Below are 18,383 nucleotides of genomic sequence, written 5' to 3'. Positions count from 1 at the left end.
GAAACAGGGAAATGTGTTCCTCGAAATCTATGGAGCTTCACACTGTTTTGTGCGTTTATGGTGCCCAGAACAGGGCTCCGCGCGCGCCAAAAGATTTTCACAATAAGGTTAATGATGAAAGGGTTTGAAAATGCAAATTAAATGGAATGTGACAAAAACAAAACATTGCGTTGTTTTAATGTAAAATTCTTACAAAAGTCCCCATGTCTCTTTTAAAATATAAATATATTGCGCAATTTAGCACACTAATTTAGGCAGTTGCTGCCTATATGTCACGTTTCACTCTAGCTACAATGTTATGTACACATTGTAAAGGAAAGATTGTATGGACGCATTAAAAACATTTAATGTGTTTGCTACCCCCTATTGAGGGTAAAGTAGTCCCACACAATGTTTCAAAAGTCATGTATGCAGTCGAAGTAAAAATGTGACTGTAGTAGCTAATCACGCTTTCCATTATTATTTCTACTTCGAGTATGGTAATGTTACATATATCTTTGATTTAGCAGAAATGCTATTGATAATCTCCTAAAAGGCACGGACGGGGTTCGAACCCGCGATCTTCGGTTTACGAGACCGACGCCTTACCACTTGGCCACCGCGCCTGCGCTGGTTAGCGCATGAAAGAGTGTTCCATATCTCATGTAGACGTACATGCTACACAGCGAACTTGTGGTGACCCTATGATATTAAATTCCACTGAATTTTTAAAATTTAGAATCATTTTTTTCATGGCTTATGCCGTGTGCATGTATTTTTTGTATGTTCTACACTCAAACTATTTAAATTGGAAATAGGTAATGTTTTTGTTTAAGACAAAAGTAACACAATTTCACTTGAAAGGGAGTAGCTAGTAGGGCCCCTAACAATGCATGTCAAATATAATGTATTTTAGCATAGGCCTATTTAAATGAACATTTGGTTTGAGTTAAAAAAAGAACAAGGCAAATAAAATGTTTTACATGAACCACAAGGGGAGGCTCTTACACTGCAATGTCTTTCAATACTTCACAAGGCTAGGGAGTACACACACACACACACACTCATACACACACACACACACACACACACACACACACACACACACACACAATTTATGCAATAAACAGTCCAATTAAAATTATTATTCAATCAGCTTTTTATATTTAAATTACCCTTCAAAAATGTGATATTCAATCAGGTTTTCATTGTTGCAGACATGGGACACATTTGTCACAACATTTTAAGAATGACCCAGCTAGTAATGTAAAATGAATGTAATTGCGATTGGCCAAACATTTATATATTTTTTAGGTGCAGTGAAATATGTTATTTTACAAGGTCAGCCATAGTATTACGGCGCCCTTCAATGCCTTGTTCAAGGGCACATTGACAGATGTTTCACCTCGTCGGCTCAGGTATTCAAACCAGCGACTTTCCGGGTTACTGGCCCAACGTTAACACGTCTGTAATTTGTGCTCAAAATACTTATTGAGGCCTAAACAGGAATGCAGAAACGACAAGACACCTAAGCAGAAATGCAATATAATCTGTCAAAATAAATGTTTTGTTAACGGCAGTGTGTGTTCTGTGCTGTTGCCAATGTGTTCTTAGAGGCACAGATGGTTTGGTCAGCTGAGTTACACCAGTTGTTTTACTGGGTCCTTTAATCTTCTCTGTCGGTGGGTTCTTTGACAGTGGGAGTGGGCTTCAGTCCTACAGCCTGGAGGGAGGAATAAACAAACACCTTTGGGAGAGAGGAGAGAGAGAGAGAGGAGACAGACTGCTAGTGATGGGGGAGGGGAGAGAGGAGAGGGAGAGTCATGAGACAGGAAATGTAAGCGTGAGATGTATCCTTATTTTCAGACTGTTAATTGCAGAACACTGGGAACAGACGGACTAACATTCAAATTGAATTGCCTTTTCTAGGGGGGGGTTACATTGTTACTGAGGGTACATCGTTATAGAAATACAAATCTGTATTTTAGAATACTGCAGATAAATGTAAGTGTTATTTCTGAGTCTGGGAAAATGCACCCCAGAAAAGCTAACGAGTTGAACTGCTCTACGGTATTGATAAGGATAGTCAGTACATTTGTATTGCCTCTACATTTAGGGATATAATATGCATGAGGCTGGTGGAGCTCTCACTATCTTCTTCTTCCCCAAAACCTCAGAGAGAAATGCTTGCCTTGGGGCTTTCATTTGATCAGATATCCTAGGGGTTGTTTCAAAGGCTTTCCAAAATGAACAAGACTCATTACCATTGGGAGTGAGTCAGTGTTGAAAACCAACAGATGTTGTGGATGAAACCTTGACCTGCTTATCCCTAATCATCAGTACCTAGAGACGAACAAAAGCTTGCTCTGTTTTATGTTAAACTATTCTTGAGGTTTGCTGGTGCTAACAATGTCTTTATTACACTAGTGTTGGCTTTTCAGCTTAGTAAGTATAGCAAGCAACTATACTGAGCCATATTTAAAACAAAAAATGAAATCTAAAAGCACGAGTTGCTACATCACGGCACAGGCACGGCCAACATAAATAGAACTTCCACCACAGCTAATGAAGTCCCAAATAGTTGTGATTGTTTCGGAAGTAACATGAGCAGAGTGATTTGAGAAGGACAATAGAAATGCAATATGTCATGATGCAATGTTCAGGACACAAATGGTTTGAATGAGCTCTGCTCCTGCCGTAGTGTCTATGACATACAGAATGTGTCAGTCAAGATTAGTTGTGGAGGGTGTCTATTGTTTGTTTCCGTGCTCATTGTTTTGTTTGTGACTGAATTGTAGGTTGAGATTAAAAGTGACTGCAGCTGCTGGCTGCTACTTTGTCCCCTGCTGATCATTGGTGGAATTTCATTGTGTGCAGTTTATCTCAGGGTTACATGTTCTGTAGTCTGGGGATGCTGATAGGTGCAGGGCTGCCCAGTTAGTGAAATGAGGTGAAAACAACACCAATAGTAGGAGATTATTTGTTAGTTCACAGGAATTGTGAAATCCATAAATACAGGGTATAAAGTGGTGAAGCGTGGAAAGTTATGGAATTTGTGGATTACAATAATCATCAACCACAACCCAAAGCATTTCTATGAGGCCTCAATTATGATCATTGAGCTAAAAAAAACTATTGTTAAAACAATAAAAATCTGTAGCTCACTAACCAAATTCAGGATAAGAAAGTCACTTGTATAATGAGGATGGATCTTATTGCATACAGTAGTGACTCCCCACAGACATCAATATATTTGAGTCATTCTTATCCAGAGTGACTGCACACATTTTTGTACTGGTCCCCTATGGGAATCAAACCCAAAACCCTGGCGTTACAAGCTCCATGCTCTACCAACAGAGCCACACAGGACCCTGAGTCAATTTCAATTCCACGTTGGTTCAATGTAATTTCATTGAAATGACACGGAAACAACGTTGATTCAACCAGTGTGTGCCCAGTGGCTAGAATAAACAAACACAGCAACACACAAGTTAGGTTATTCTTACTTTTCTGCTCTGCCAGGCCCTTATTATACAGTGCCTTGCGAAAGTATTCGGCCCCCTTGAACTTTGAAACCTTTTGCCACATTTCAGGCTTCAAACATAAAGATATAAAATGTATTTTTTTGTGAAGAATCAACAACAAGTGGGACACAATCATGAAGTGGAACGACATTTATTGGATATTTCAAACTTTTTTAACAAATCAAAAACTGAAAAATTGGGCGTGCAAAATTATTCTGCCCCCTTAAGTTAATACTTTGTAGCGCCACCTTTTGCTGCGATTACAGCTGTAAGTCGCTTGGGGTATGTCTCTATCAGTTTTGCACATCGAGAGACTGACATTTTTCCCCATTCCTCCTTGCAAAACAGCTCGAGCTCAGTGAGGTTGGATGGAGAGCATTTGTGAACAGTAGTTTTCAGTTCTTTCCACAGATTCTCGATTGGATTCAGGTCTGGACTTTGACTTGGCCATTCTAACACCTGGATATGTTTATTTTTGAACCATTCCATTGTAGATTTTGCTTTATGTTTTGGATCATTGTCTTGTTGGAAGACAAATCTCCGTCCCAGTCTCAGGTCTTTTGCAGACTCCATCAGGTTTTCTTCCAGAATGGTCCTGTATTTGGCTCCATCCATCTTCCCATCAATTTTAACCATCTTCCCTGTCCCTGCTGAAGAAAAGCAGGCCCAAACCATGATGCTGCCACCACCATGTTTGACAGTGGGGATGGTGTGTTCAGGGTGATGAGCTGTGTTGCTTTTACGCCAAACATAACGTTTTGCATTGTTGCCAAAAAGTTCAATTTTGGTTTCATCTCCCAGGTGGCCTTGTGTTTGCAAAACTTTAAACGACACTTTTTATGGATATCTTTAAGAAATTGTTTTCTTCTTGCCACTCTTCCATAAAGGCCAGATTTGTGCAATATACAACTGATTGTTGTCCTATGGACAGAGTGTCCCACCTCAGCTGTAGATCTCTGCAGTTCATCCAGAGTGATCATGGGCCTCTTGGCTGCATCTCTGATCAGTCTTCCCCTTGTATGAGCTGAAAGTTTAGACGGACGGCCAGGTCTTGGTAGATTTGCAGTGGTCTGATACTCCTTCCATTTCAATATTATCGCTTGCACAGTGCTCCTTGGGATGTTTAAAGCTTGGGAAATCTTTTTGTATCCAAATCCGGCTTTAAACTTCTTCACAACAGTATCTCGGACCTGCCTGGCGTGTTCCTTGTTCTTCATGATGCTCTCTGCGCTTTTAACGGACCTCTGAGACTATCACAGTGCAGGTGCATTTATACGGAGACTCGATTACACACAGGTGGATTGTATTTATCATCATTAGTCATTTAGGTCAACATTGGATCATTCAGAGATCCTCACTGAACTTCTGGAGAGAGTTTGCTGCACTGAAAGTAAAGGGGCTGAATAATTTTGCACGCCCAATTTTTCAGTTTTTGATTGTTAAAAAAGTTTGAAATATCCAATAAATGTCATTCCACTTCATGATTGTGTCCCACTTGTTGTTGATTCTTCACAAAAAAATACAGTTTTATATCTTTATGTTTGAAGCCTGAAATGTGGCAAAAGGTCGCAAAGTTCAAGGGGGCCGAATACTTTCGCAAGGCACTGTAAATGCCAAGCACCTGCCTATAACATCAAGGATATATCACACTCTCCAGTAGCCAGAGCTCAAGGTTCTGTCCAGAGCTCAGTTGGTACAGAAAATTAGTCTTTGGCCTTGGACATCCTGATCCACACAGGAGGACATTCATCCTAGCAGTCATTACAAGCCATATCCATTGTCCATTGCACTTCTGTTGATAGGATTTTGTTCAATGACTTTAACTAGGCTTTTACTGCCCATTATGGATGAAGAACAAAGGCTGCAGAACATCTTGGCTTTATAGTAAAGAACAGGTATCTGAGGCATGGAGAATGTAGGGGAACATTTGAAATGAAACTGAAACAATGGTGCCTGCTCCCGTGGAGTTTGTAATGTCATACAGCATTGATTTTGTGCTCAGAACAGCGCCGTAAATCTGTAAACAGAATCGTAAATCAATTCAACCCTGAGAGCTATTTCTTAGCCTGAAATTACATCATTATGAGGCATTTTTATTCATGTGACGAAACACCAAGAAACTCACTTTCTCCCTCTGAGAATAAGACAACCATTTAATGTAGCTATCTTTTTAATAATGCATTGCCCCTTGTTATAGACACACTGGCCAAACTGCTCTTTGATACGCAGGGCTTGTTTTTCCATTCATGAGGGGAAATATGGGAGTGAGTGTGTCCATGAAAACACAGTCGGCTTCAAATGAGAAATCCACCACTATGGAATATTACCTGATACACGCACAGAGTACAATATAAAACACTTGGTGGCCAGAGGTCTTAGCACTTGTAGTTTATTTTGTCCAAACGGAGGTCTTTGAGTGTTTGTCTCTGTGGTCAGACAATGTAGATGTCTTCATTTGTGTACGTGGCGGGGTATTGTTTGCTTTGTATTTTTGTAGCAGTGGATCTGTTTGACGAGTCTCTCTGATGTAGTGAGGACGTCATAGTCAGAGAATGTGCAGAGAATGCTGTGAGGTGGCAATACGAACAAAATCAAACACAATATAGAGAGGACAATATGTTCCTAACACACCCATGCACACACAGACTATTTTGTCAAATGTGCATCTGCAGTACTATAATAGTCACTTCCACCAAATGAAAGATTTGTAGACTGTACTTTAGCTCTCGATTTTGTTTCTTCTCTAATCCATTTGTTCAGGTAAAAATACAAAAAATGTCAGGCAAAACTTTAGATCAAATTTCCTCTCCGTGAATATTTCCTCTCTGTAGGTCTGCGTTCCACTGGGGGAGTTATAGAGAGAATCTGTAGGATTAGAAGCAAATAAGACAAAATAAATCATTTTGTCCATGACAACTTACAACTCATCTTCGATGAAGAGCGACGTAAATAAAATCTTTCTCCCCAAGTCAGGACTTGACTGCTCCACCATCTCACCCCTCCCGAACATTAATCCTGGCTCTCCTTGATACCACAGGCCAGCTGTTTGTCCTCTGATGCTCTCTTCTTTTTAAGAGTTACATTTCTTTGAGCTTTGTAGCTTCTCTTGTTTCTATTACAGATGCTGACCAATGTGCCCAAAGGAGCGAAAAGAGAACCACTGAAATCAAGCGAAAATCTGAAAGTAAAATTTGTTTTAGTGTGGCGCAATCAAGGCAAATGCAAGTGGCAGGCGACACCATGGATGTTCGTTGGGGTAGTGTGAATGGAAAATCGGTCATTGTGGGAAGGGTTTGTTGAATCTGACCCTAGCTGCTACAAGACAAGCAAGTGTGAAATTCATATGAAAGGTAAGCAGCTGATAACGCTATACAACAAAGGCAATATCATCTCTCCCCCTTTTCCCCAATGTTCTTTTCACTACTCTCATCTGCTTATACCTCTTCTCAGTGGCTGTTGTGTGTTTTGTGGCATTTCACAATCTTCACTTTCCATTAAACACATGCTAGCTTTGATCTAAAAAATAACCCAACTTCAGATTTTATGACAAAGCACAGCTATTTCCACCACTCTCCATGACTAGAGAGTTTATTTTTTTAACCAGACTGGATAAAACCAGACTGGATTGCGGAAGAGGACTCCGTTCAGCTTTGTTTGTTCAAAGCCACTTTCATCTTTGTAATTGTCACCCCTAAGTCTCATCACAAACTGTGATCATATCTGCTAATAGTAAGTGGGCTATTTCTACTGTTTACCAAGCAATTAGGTGCAAATCACTCATGCCTGCGGGGTCTGTTGCTATAGTTACAATAGGATTCTGCAGACTATCATCTGGTCCTCGCATCCTCCAATGGGGTTGCAGTGAAGAAGCTGCAACATGAAGTAAAGATGCACATCTTTCAGCAATCCACTAGTAAGAAACAGAAACAGGTTCATGAGTATAAGAAAGTAGTCGAGAGTGGCAAGCAGGCGACTGCGCCCAGTCATGGCGGACCAGAGAAATCAGAACCGACGACACACTCAGCAGGAGAGCCAGGTGAGAGCTTCGACCATTTTTGAGACTTAACTGGTTATTGCACGAAATAAGTACTTTACGGAACAACAAAAAAACTGTGACAGTAAAACAAGATTATCCTTAAAATCGAGTCTCCGACCATAAGAGGGAAAAGAGTCATGTGAGTGGGGTGTCAGAATGGATGAAGAGCGTTGTCGGATGAAAGCAACAACAAAAACCTAGTCAAAGGCCTCTCAGAATTGTTTTGGTTTCAAATGGCGCGATCATAGAACTCCAGCTGAGCCCTTGTTTACTTATGATATGTTTTTTTGCTCTCGGTTTTCGTATGTCGGAAGAACAACAAAGTCGGATTGGTTGGATCAAGCGTTTGTGTCTCTACCTTAGTTATCCGTAAAATTTGTGACTGAGACTGTACGGGTGACAACAAATTGGCCTAGATCAATCAAAGTCCTCTAAATCTCATTACTCGGAACATCTGACAGAAAGATGTATTCAATAGACCCTATTGAGGAGCTTTGAATTCGGCCTTCCACACATCAAAGGCCTCAGTGCTGAGATGAATTTTTGCTTGGAATCGCTATTTTTTTTTAGAAAAATTTGAAATGTGGTCAGTGAATGTGCGGCGAGGTAAAGGAGAGCGGCCAATGCTGCTTGTTTTGAGCTGCCCCCCTACCAGGCGGCACATGAGCCTGTCGATATGGCGGTCTGATGTCAGTCAGAAAAGAAGAACCCCCACAACAATCGCAGAGGGGGCCGGGACGGAGAGACAAGAACAGAGTAAGAGAGGGGAGAAAGGAAAGAACCATCGACAGATGAACTCAGTTGTGATTAAAGATGGCGGCTCTGCATACCGCAGACTGCGTAGAGCGGGACGTGGTCCATAGCAAGACAATCGGAGCCGTCTGCATTTCAGCAGAACAAAAACAAGCATCGCGTAACAAGGTAAATTCAAATGGAGGTGGTAGTTATACTGTCTGCACAGCGTTGAACCTTTGAGAGCGATGGCTGCTTTTGCATTGTTTATCGCTCCATTTCTTTGTCATTTCGAAACAGTTTCCGTTTTTTCTGTCCCAGATGATCTTGCTACTGTCACGGGCCTCCTTGTTAGCCAAGGCAGAGCACATCAATTGTTTTGACTGCTTGAAGTGCATCCCAAGCCCAAAATACTGGGCATAATGACAAGCTTTCATGCCTAATTTCATGTGCATTTGTCCAACCCAACAGATCTTCTATGATCAGAGGACTTTCGCCATTAGGTGCACGGCCACCGCTGCATGTCTCTTCAGGGTTCCATTCCATAACAAACAAAAAGCAGCCAGAATATGTAGTTATATTATATGCATGTTTCGAAGAGTAGAAACTATAAGTAGTAATATAAACTCAAGACGGCAAATGGTTTAATCCTCTGTGCCTAATCCACTCTTGGGTTTGTTAGTCACGATATATTCAGCAATGACAAAGAACATCAGCAGGACTCCAGAATACATTTTCGGACAGTCTTTCGGGGTATTGCTCTTTTAAGACGTTCAAGCACTAAAAAGAGCAGCATATCAATACACCAAAGAGACACTCTTTCTTTCAAGTCCCTTCTATTCAAGCAACTTAATTATTCTTGACCAAAGCTTGCACTGTGGTTCAACGTATCAGCTGCTGAAAACATTTGTCTGTGTTTAATTTCATTGAGTCTTGTTCATAGTTTTTTTAATGAGAACCTTGAGACAAATACATTTTATTTTATTGCTTTTGTTCTTATGCAAACTTAATTCTTTGTGAGTGACTTGTAAACTACTGGTTTTGAAAACATGATATCGCCTTGTGTGTACAAAGAAATGGAGCATTCATTTTTAATGTATAGATGGGCTATTGTCAAGTGAAGAGGCCTCACCAGAGATAAGCCTATTTCAAGCAAGGCCTACAAAGGGAGTGAAAATCCACATTGGCAGCTGGAACAAAAGGCAATAGAAAAGAAGAATTAAGTTGTTAAGATTGTTCTATGAAAGGAAGCTTGCATCATTCAATTAGATGATTGCAGGTTTTTTGTTGTTGATTGCAATCATGTTTTTTATCCTATCACGAAGGAGAGGAAACACAAAACTTACTGATGAATTTGCTTTTTAATTCATCGTCATTAGTTTTCATTGTCTGTATTTTAACCTCAAAACCTCATTCTTTATCTTGGTTTATCCTAATTCAGTCCAATGATAATGCAAACAAATGAATCACATCAAGTAACAAATGTGAAATTAAGGATTTATTCATGTTTATTAAGAAAAATGACAGTGTATGCATTGTATGTATGCTTTGTCCATCCATATCTGCATCTTTAAACTGTTTGTAGTGAAGCTAGAATGGTGGCAATTACTATATTTACAGTAGTATTGAGTCAATGCCTATTTCGAAAGATCCCTCTACAGCCAACAGTGGTTCTCCAGAGCAGTGTGAAAGGAAGTCAAAGGAACATCTGCAGGTCTCATTCTGTTCCCTCTCAATCTCAATTGGGCGTTATGGCTGTCATTGCCTGTTTATTGAAAGCTTGAGCTGCATATTATTCAGTCACAGCCACTGAAATAGTTGGAACAGAACTTGAGCATTTTGAATGGGTACATGAATTCGTGACATACAGCTGAGAGATCAGAATGTCATTTGTCTTCGTTCCTGCTGATTAGGATGTAGGAGTGATTGTCCAGCATGTCCACAACGGAAATAAGAAACTCTGAAATAAAAAGCAATGAATCAAGTAAGTAGGCGTAAGTGTAAAGTACATGTGCACAGTATCCTAAACTGGGTCGTAAAATGCCATACACAAAATAGGAGTTTATGTGTCTGGACTTTTGGCAAAGTGGTATATAGCATATTGGGTTGGCAAGCATCATGTAACTACAGATCCCATTCTCAATACTCTCCACATTTCTACAGCAATGAATAATGTGTCACATACTGAAGGAAAATAGAGAAATAACTCTGCAGTCAGTAAATTATCCCAAAAAAGGAGAGAAATTGCAAAAGAAAGGCATGCCCATTGTTGCTTCATTACATTTCAGCTGTTATTCTGGGATGTGACCTTTAACATGGTCACTTTCAAACTTGCACATTGGTCGTTTTTTCCCCCCTAACCAATGAGACTTTACTATCTTTAAGCAAACACAGCTCTCAGATGTGCAAATGAGATAAAATGAGTAGGCCCGTGGGAGAGCCCTGAGATTTATTTTGGATTTACAGGAAATATGTCTGGAAAATGAGAAGCTAAGCAATCTTAAGGAGAGGAGGAGGAGATGAAATTGAAATACCACTTGCTATGCGGAAAGCTCATTTCATGTCATCACGGTCTAAGACAGTGCATGAATCCCCTGCGTGGCCTGGCCCAGGCTCCATTCTTGTGTGATATAACTCACTGGAGGGATCCCTGTAGAAACATTTTCATCTGCTGTAGGTGAGCAGATGGTTGGGTCACAGACAATGGAGAACATGAAAGACACCTAGAGGCCTGGTTTAGGTTACCTTATCATCTTCGGCAGCTGTGAATTGCAGCACAGGAAATCAAGTGCGCCATAGCCCATCGGTGGTAAATGTTTAAGCTGCTGTTAATTCAGATATGAACATTTTGACTTCTGGTCTATGAGACACAAATAAAGATGGAGTATTCCGTTGCGTGTACCTGTTCGTTCTATTCACTTGTAACACAATGGATCTCAGTTCAGTGAATATCTGACTATGGGCTCAATTCAATCAAGCTCACATTGCAGTGGCATAAACATGCTTTTCCACACTAGGTAGTCCCCCCCCCCAATTCTATGTCAGGTCTGATTGAATCCCAAGTTTTACTTGGTTTTTACCACTAATGCTGAAAGGCCTCATGTTAAATTATAACTCAATTCATAACACGTACTATGTTGACGGTAAAGCAGTAGGGATGATTAATTGTCCATGAATATTCTCTTGCAATAAAGCAGTATGGTGTTTTGCATGCAGAGCACAGCAACTTTGTAAACCTTGCACTTTCCACACCGCATGCATACAATATGTTGATAGTGTACCTACAGATAATACATATTACTTGGACCATTACAATGGATTGAAGGAATCATCCATGGGTATAATATAAACATTGCATTATTGCACCCAAGGGTTTGTCTTCTGATAATTCAGAGGAAGACAAAATTAAAGCATAGCGGAAACCAAGATATATTCCTCTGTATTGCACCGCTTTGCATTGTTTCACGTGTACAGAAAAATCATCAACATTTGAGACATAGTTTAACAAAGGCATTCAAAAGGAAATCCTTCTCATGTACAGTATATGTCCCTGTTGTAGGAGCTAACTACCACCACGATGTAATGATGTCAGGTTAATGTGTAACGTAGAGGGTATGATAGGGTTGGGATTACCACCCTGAACATTGTATCTGATGTCCTGACCACCTTACTCATGCTATTCTCTAGCTCTGCAACATGCAATGATAGGATATTTGACCATTTAACTGTTTGTTGATCTCAAAGTGATTATATTACAAGCACCAAAAGGCTCAATTTTTCCAATTATACTTATGAGAATAATGTGTAATATTGCTACGTGAAGTTATGTGAATACTTATAAAGGAAGCGACCTCATTAGTTACAAGTAGAGACAGTTGGATGGCATGGTGTCAATAAGAAAGTGCTGGTTAATGAATGTGTTTTATGTTGTTTGATAATAATACGCTGCAGTTGTGTTTGGTGTTCTGTTGTCATGAACTCCGGCAGGAGAAAATGTTTGTCCTATCCGTGAAAGATAGGGCTACTAGTTTATGAAATAGCATAGAGTATAAATAACATAGGGTAGTAACACTATAGTAGTCCAAGTTATGACAAATGTTTATGTATCCAAATTTTCATATGCCTTTTAAAAAAGGTCATGTCCTTCAATATGGGAATGTTGCATTCAAATTTCAGTAGCCCAAATTGCATTGCATATTATTTTTCAACTAAATGATAAACGAGATACAAGCAGACTTTTTGAACTACTTGATGTTTCTAAATAGACTTCTTACACATAACTACTTGATATTTCTAAATAGGCTTCCTACACATAACTACTTGATGTTTCTAAATAGACTTCCTATACATAACTACTTGATGTTTCTAAATAGACTTCTTACACATAACTACTTGATATTTCTAAATAGGCTTCCTACACATAACTACTTGATGTTTCTAAATAGGCTTCCTAATAGATGTTTCTTCTTCCTACACATAACTACTTGATGTTTCTAAATAGACTTCCTACACATAACTACTTGATGTTTCTAAATATGTTTCTAAATAGACTTCCTAAATAGACACATAACTACTTGATGTTTCTAAATAGACTTCCTATGTTTCTAAATAGACTTCCTACACATAACTACTTGATGTTTCTAAATAGACTTCCTACACATAACTACTTGATGTTTCTAAATAGACTTCCTAACATAACTACTTGATGTTTCTAAATAGACTTCCTACTAACTACTTGATGTTTCTAAATAGACTTCCTACACATAACTACTTGATGTTTAAATAGACTACTTCCTACACATAACTACTTGATGTTTCTAAATAGACTTCCTACACATAACTACTTGATGTTTCTAAATAGACTTCCTACACATAACTACTTGATGTTTCTAAATAGACTTCCTACACATAACTACTTGATGTTTCTAAATAGACTTCCTACACATAACTACTTGATGTTTCTAAATAGACTTCCTACACATAACTACTTGATGTTTCTAAATAGACTTCTTACACATAACTACTTGATGTTTCTAAATAGACTTCCTACACATAACTACTTGATGTTTCTAAATAGACTTCCTACACATAACTACTTGATGTTTCTAAATAGGCTTCCTACACATAACTACTTGATGTTTCTAAATAGACTTCCTACACATAACTACTTGATGTTTCTAAATAGACTTCCTACACATAATTACTTGATGTTTCTAAATATAGACTTCCTATACATATCTACTTGATGTTTCTAAATAGGCTTCCTACACATAACTACTTGATGTTTCTAAATAGACTTCCTATACATATCTACTTGATGTTTCTAAATAGACTTCCTACACATAACTACTTGATGTTTCTAAATAGACTTCCTATACATATCTACTTGATGTTTCTAAATAGACTTCCTATACATATCTACTTGATGTTTCTAAATAGACTTCCTAACTACTTGACACATAACTACTTGATGTTTCTAAATAGACTTCCTATACATAACTACTTGATGTTTCTAAATAGACTTCCTACACATAACTACTTGATGTTTCTAAATAGACTTCTACTAAACATAACTACTTGATGTTTCTAAATAGACTAAATCCTACACATAACTATATGTTTCTAAATAGACTTCCTACACATAACTACTTGATGTTTCTAAATAGACTTCCTATACATAACTACTTGATTTTTCTAAATAGACTTCCTACACATAACTACTTGATATTTCTAAATAGAATTCCTACACATAACTACTTGATGTTTCTAAATAGACTTCCTATACATAACTACTTGATATTTCTAAATAGACTTCCTACACATAACTACTTGATGTTTCTAAATAGACTTCCTAAACATAACTACTTGATAAATAGACTTCCTACATAACTACTTGATGTTTCTAAATAGACTTCGTACACATAACTACTTGATGTTTCTAAATAGACTTCCTATACATAACTACTTGATGTTTCTAAATAGACTTCCTATACATAACTACTTGATGTTTCTAAATAGACTTCCTACACATAACTACTTGATATTTCTAAATATAACTACTTGATGTTTCTAAATAGACTTCCTACACATAACTACTTGATGTTTCTAAATAGACTTCCTATACATAACTACTTGATGTTTCTAAATAGACTTCCTACACATAACTACTTGATGTTTCTAAATAGACTTCCTACACATAACTACTTGATGTTTCTAAATAGACTTCCTACACATAACTACTTGATGTTTCTAAATAGACTTCCTACACATAACTACTTGATGTTTCTAAATAGACTTCCTATACATAACTACTTGATGTTTCTAAATAGACTTCCTACACATAACTACTTGATGTTTCTAAATAGACTTCCTACACATAACTACTTGATGTTTCTTTTGATGTGCTTTTGGTCTGTCCTTAATACCCCCACAGTGCTGCCTGAAATTGGCACTTTAGTGCGCGTTTTTAAGGACACACCTCAAATATTTCCACCCCTCCCACCTCAGCGTAAGCGAGCTGATATAAGACAGGTAAATTACCGACCCTGGCGCAATGGTTTGAAAAGAGCAGAGTGCCTGCTTTAAGAGGTCGAAATTGCACATTATTGTGCATTTGAGAATTGTGCTGGGTTAACGGCCGCTGAAAATAGAGCCCTGCACCTTTACGAGGCTGTCATCGTGACATGTGCTGTGTCACGTACCATTCTGTTCCTTAGCTGGGTTTATGGTCAGGGATGCCCTTGAAAGCTAGTTAATACCACTTGAGACAGAAAGACTGTGACACGGTGTCATGATTTTAAAGGTCAAGGAGAGACCGTTAAATTCCCTAAGTCTATGGTAATGGTGGTACGTAAAAATCTCTTGCCACCCCGAACTTGATGTGTACCCAATCTTTATTTTTGTTACTACACTGTGCTTTCCTTTGCATATCAACTGTGTATTCCAACCAAACCTTGTAAGGCAGGTAACAAGATTTGCCATACCTGCAAAGCAAATGTGATTTCGTATAACACAAGGGTTTGTTTGGACCTTCACTGTACCTTTGCTGCTGAGGAATTGGCATTGGTCAGAAAAGTTAGACTGATGCCGGTTACACTTGTGATTACACACTCAGTGGATTTTTCCTTATTCAAACTTTTTCTGGGGGCAGCTCTGCCTTGAGGGCGGGACAGAAGACAGCCCTTACTGTCAATAACACACCCACCCCTCACTAGCTTGTCAGCTGCCTTGTAGAGGGGGCAGGTACAAGCAGCCTGCACCTGTCATGTCATTTGTCAATCAGTCCCAAGGCCAATCAACAGGTAGCTGATAGGCATCTACAGCTGCCAGTCGCAATCCCTACACATCATAGTCGAGGAAAACTGCAGAACACAGCTGTCAAATGATTCTAATATTTTGCTCTATGGGGGGAACATGATGTTCATACGTTATGTGCAGACATCGACATAATATAGAATGAACAAGCCAAGCCAAATAAAATTAATGTAAGGGTTAACGATTATTCGAAGGCAGCTTCAATGGCTTTATGTAATACTTTATGTAAGACTGACTAGAATTGCAAAGGTAGTTCCTCAATCTGTGTAAATCATTTATCTTGCTGGTCAGCTGGTGTTGAGCTGAATTGGTATTCCCTGGACTCCAAGAGCCCTGGGGTTTGTTCGCTGTGGGGGGCCCAGCGATCAGGAAGGCCAGGCTGTGTGTGGAAGGCCAGGCTGTGTGTGCAGCTGCTGATGGCATCTGATGGGAGATCTGCTCTGCTACAGACCTTGTGCTATTATTCACCAGGTTATGTTGAAATAGCCCCTTATCTGGATGCCAGTGCTACATAGCTGAGAAATATTGAAATAAACACAGTCTTGAGTTAAAAAGGGTTACAGCAGTACGTCTCCTTCAAGGTGCTGTTTCTGGCAGGTTTTAGATATTATTTTGAGATGCTGGTTTATTCTCTAAATAATGGCATAAATTCATTTGATGTTTATGCATTTCTTCAATTTCTGTTTGAGTGAGGTGTCAAAACTAAAAGCACAAGTAAAATTCTCATTAGCATTTCACATCCTCAGAGCATTGTTGTCAAATTGAAAATATTTTATATTTGGTGATAATGCAACCAAATGTTTTCTTGTTCCTCTGTTTCAGAACCGAATGGATAAAAAATACATCCTGGTATGGAAAGATTCTCCATGGGCAGGCACCTTCATTTTGCTAGTATTGAGAGAGATGTTGTCTTTACTGGCACCTGATTTATCCAATGAGATTGCAATGGGAGCCTCAGCAAATGGGTGTCAAATTGGAGGAGAGAAATCCATTAAACAATGGAGTAACATTTTACTAAAGGTAAGGCATGTTGCTTTACATAATTAAGAAATATTTTCTTATTTTATTTCAGAACTTGTGGCATCTTTCAATATCGAGCCTATTCATCATGTCTTCAGTCACATGGGCCTGCAGCCTAAGACTTGAGCTCTTATTTATAATGAGACACAGATGTCAGGCAGATACAGCATGTCTGTAAGCAGTGCTGCATGTCCTCCTGTCTTCATCATCATATAGAATAGCTCATGGTTTAGGGGTGGTCTTTCAAATGGTTTTCTTCACCGAGAGAATAGAGCATTCTATTACTAGCACACCACTCTGCTGCTGTTTCTGTATCTCTTCTGAACATATTTATTGGAAATGTTACACACACCGCACACTGCTTGCTGTGCAGTCATATGTAGACACTCCATGTAGACACTCCATGTAGACACTCCATGTAGACACTCCATGTAGACACTCCATGTAGACACTCCATGTAGACACTCCATGTAGACACTCCATGTAGACACTCCAGATAATAAATGCTTATACCATGGCAACGTTTGAATACTTATTTCTGATTGGCTTGAAGGGCATTCTAGAGTGTGCATTAGTTCCCTATGGCGCACGGTAGAATTTTGAAAACAAGTGAATTGAAAACATTAATGGCATTGTTGAATTTGATTTTCATAATAGGAAGCTAGGACTGATGGTTTGGTTAGCTAAACTAGGAAGACTGCTTGGTTACCATCTAGTAGACTTGCTAGCTACTTCAGTGGATGTTAGACAAGTTTCTAGCAGCAAATGAACACGTCTAGCGGCAAATGTGTTCAATTACAGCCATTGGAATAAAAGGGACAATCAACTTGTTGCTCTATGCGTTCTCTGGAAAATAATGCAACGCCGTGGAAGGTCAGGTCCACTCCGCCAGTGTGTCGTTCATTAGTTTCCATAGAATGCATAGCCTCTTATCCCTTACATAATGAATACATGTACACGTGTCATAGAGGAGGCGTGATTAGCACAGGGGCACTGCACTCCAAGTCACTCTATGTTGACAGACAATTCCTCTAGTCAGCCATTCTGTGTCATTTGAGACCTCTGGCATGCTGTGTGCCCTTGTGGCTACAACGGTTGAATAATAGTGCACTTGAATGCAACTGCAAGGGCTTCGTCAGGAAATCTTCACAGAGGCAATTCTCTATAGGAGGAGAGAGAAAGTTCTGACTTAAAGAAATGTATGTCACTGTAGTTTACAACTTGTCCTCATTGTTCGTGGCTGATTACAGCATGATGGAAATTACATTTGCATGAAAAATCACAACTTTAATGTCTCACAGAAGGGACAAACAAAATATAAATGAACTGCTTCATGTGTGTGTGTATAGTACCCCTTGGGGTGAGTGTACATCCTCTAAAAGTGGACTTCTAAATATTGGCATGTTGGAGAAATAAAGATAATAAGAAGTGTTATGGATGTTAAATGAAATGGACATACTTTTTGGGGAGACTGATGCTGCGCATCCCAAATGGCACAGCGGTCTAAGGCACTGCTTCGCAGTGCTAGCTGTGTCTCTACAGATCCTGGCTCGATGCCAGGCTGTGTCGCAGCCGGCCGCCACTGGGAGAACCATGAGGTGGCGCACAATTGGCCCAGCATTATCTGGGTTAGGCCGGCCGGCCGGGTTGTCCTTGTCCCATCGCACTCTAGCGACTCCTGTGGCGGGCCGGGCCCAATGCACGCTGACACGGTCGCCAGCTGTATGGTGTGGCTGGCTTCCGGGTTAAGCGAGCATTGTGTCAAGAAGCAGTGCGGC

The 18,383-nt window shown here is 39.4% G+C and overlaps 1 non-coding gene across 1 annotated transcript; it reads right to left on the bottom strand.

Annotated features, from left to right (window-relative positions):
* Positions 1–533: 533 nt before the first annotated feature.
* Positions 534–605, bottom strand: trnat-cgu (transfer RNA threonine (anticodon CGU)). The gene has a single exon. It is a non-coding gene; the product is annotated as a tRNA-Thr (tRNA).
* Between the last annotated feature and the right edge of the window lie 17,778 nt (positions 606–18,383).

Source organism: Oncorhynchus keta, chromosome 32, assembly GCF_023373465.1.
Source record: "Oncorhynchus keta strain PuntledgeMale-10-30-2019 chromosome 32, Oket_V2, whole genome shotgun sequence".
NCBI classification, from domain to species: Eukaryota; Metazoa; Chordata; class Actinopteri; order Salmoniformes; family Salmonidae; genus Oncorhynchus; species Oncorhynchus keta.
Note: the sequence above shows the minus strand (reverse complement) of the source record. Positions and strands in the feature narration are given on the sequence as shown.